We start from the raw sequence: 2881 nt of genomic DNA, 5'->3' as shown, positions 1-2881 counted from the left end.
GGAAAATAAACTAAAACAAACACTAAAAACTGCTGTCACACAAAGAAGAAGGAACCTAGTTGTAGACCCATGTACTCTGACATTTTTACAAATATAACCTTAAGAGCCTGGAGGCAAAAGTTAATGACAAAAACAAAACAAACAAACAAACAAAAAAACTGGGAGCGGAGAACACAGGACATTTGTAGTGTTGCTGAACAAGAGTGTGGGAAGTATAGAGAATGCTGTGAGCCCCTTAAGGACCATGAACAGTAAGCAGGTTAAGCAAAACTACTGGACAACAGTGTTCCCTGGAATTACATGGAAGACTAAACTGGAAGAAGGAGTTGAAGTATACTGAAGTATAGGTCTTTATTCCCTCAAACCTAGATTACTGTGCTAGGTTTGCTAGTATTTAGCAGACAAACTTCTTCTTTATTTCCTCTTTATCCATCCACAGCAATCTATGTGTCAATACTAAAGGGACTTTCTCAGAACATCAGTTTCCTCAGGCTTATAGAAAGAGTAGCTTGGGCTTTCACTCTCCATCTAGCTGGCTTTGTTTTTAGGACAGGAAGATGGAGGACCACATATATCCAAAAGGAAGGATTTTCTTAAAAGCATCAGGATAAGCCATCTATATGAGGATGAATTCCTAGTTGTAACACCAGATATTTTCAATCCTGAACATGTCCTGACCACCAAATCCTGCACTTCTAAAGCACTTGTTACTTATGACTCAGCACTAGTCTTGAATTTTGATTTCATATCTTACTTTCTCCATCTCTGCTTCCAATTTACTACAGGATCTTTAAAGGTTCAGTTATTAAACATCATTCTAGAATCTTTAGTGACCTTCATATATATGCATCTTTAAATCCATGAAAGCAAGTGAAAGATTATCAGTAGAGGCTTGGGGTTGGAATTTCATAGCAATGGTGGGGAATACATAAGAAAAGTCACTTGACAGAGACTTATGCAACGTTAACTCAGATACACATGAAATAAGATCATATGTATGGGCCGGGAACAGTGGCTCATGCCTATAATCCCAGCACTTTGGGAGGCCGAGGTGGGTGGATCACGTGAGGTCAGGAGTTCAAGACCAGCCTGATCAACATGGTGAAACTCTGCCTCTACTAAAAATACAAAAATTAGCTGGGCCTGGTGGCAGGCACCTGTAATCCCAGCTACTCAAGAGGCTGAGGCAGAAGAATCGCTTGAACCGGGGAGGTGGAGGTTGCAGTGAGCTGAGATTGCAACACTGCACCCCAGCCTGGGCAACAGAGTATAACTTCATCTCAAAAAAATCTTATGTTTGGAAAACATTTAAGAGCAGAGTAAAATGGAGATTAACAGGTGTCTTGGGACCACAAGGAGAAATAAGTTGCATAGGCAAGAGTGGGCCAGAATAGCTCTTGACAGAAAATTCATTTAAATGAATATTACTAATACCTCCTTACCCTTGTAAGATTTTTATTTTGTCTAAGTGACTTAATACTAAATGACTTACTACTGAGTCAGTATTAATCATACCATGCAGACTTCTGGCAATGTGCATATGCTGCATTACATAGCTACTGTGGGAATTTAAATCAACAATTTTTGTTTTGACCCTAACAAGGAAGGAAGTAGAATAAGCAGAACTATCTTATAAGAAGGTAAAAATACGGGATCAGAATATAAATAGGGCAAAGATGCTGGAGAGGTCAATTTTAGGAGTCCTCATCATAAAACCAATGCATTGGCCTTAAGAATGGATGAGCTCTTATAGGACTTACTAAAAAGCACAGAGCAAAAAGTAGAGAGTGTCTGTCTGTTGTTAATTATTTTATATATGTTTTATTTCTTTTTTTCATGAACATGAGTCTCACTGTGATCCACCCACTTTGGCCTCCCAAAGTGCTGGGATTACAGACGTGAGCCACCATGCCCGGCCAGTCTCTTGTCAATTAATATTCTTTCTTTCAACAAATATCTAGTGAGCAACTAATATGTACTAGGCATTGTTCCTGATACTGGCAACACATCTGTGCACAAGTTAGGAAATACATGACAAACATTTAAGGAGGCAGGATGAGATTGTCGTAGTGTTATCTAAATAAGGTACAGTAGATTTTAGGGAGGTTAAGCAGTGCTTTGTGGGAAGGATAAACACTGCATAGCAGGAAGTAGCAACTCTGAAATGAAAGAATTGATGAGCGGCATAACGATTTCTAATCTGAGCTCAGAGTTTAAAGAAAAAATGGGAAGTTAAAATTGGTGCCAAAATAACTGAGGTATTTTGTCGTTAATAAAAGGAGGGAGATGCCACTTAAAAACGTTATAAGTCGGATTTACAAACACTTTATAGTTGTATACTCTAATGGCAGGGAGTAACTGGCGATTCTAGAGAAAAAGACAAAAAAAAAAATCTTACAAGGGTAAGGAGGGATTAGAGTTTGTATATAGGAAAGAGAAGTAAATCTATTTAAAACATGTCTAGCAAAGGAGAGAATTTAAGTGGAGAGAACAAAAATTGGAGGTATGACTTAGGTTTTTTAAACATGTGCAAATCAAGTGTCTTTAATCACTGCCAAAACTATAAGACATTTTAAAAGAGACTGCCAAGGCCGGGCGCGGTGGCTCATGCCTGTAATCCCAACACTTTGGGAGGCTGAGGAGGGTGAATCACCTGAGGTCTGGAGTTCGAGACGAGCCTGATCAACATGGAGAACACCCGTCTCTACTAAAATTACCAAATGAGCCAGCCGTGGTGGTGCATGCCTGTAATCCCAGCTACTCGGGAGGCTGAGGCAGGAGAATCACGTGAACCTGGGAGGTGGAGGTTGCAGTGAGCTGAGATGGCAACATTGGACTCCAGCCTGGACAACAAGATTGAAACTCTGTTTCAAAAAAAAAA

The sequence above is a fragment of the Rhinopithecus bieti genome, unplaced genomic scaffold, assembly GCF_001698545.2.
Source record: "Rhinopithecus bieti isolate Rb0 unplaced genomic scaffold, ASM169854v2 scaffold_32101, whole genome shotgun sequence".
NCBI lineage: Eukaryota > Metazoa > Chordata > Mammalia > Primates > Cercopithecidae > Rhinopithecus > Rhinopithecus bieti.
Note: the sequence above shows the minus strand (reverse complement) of the source record.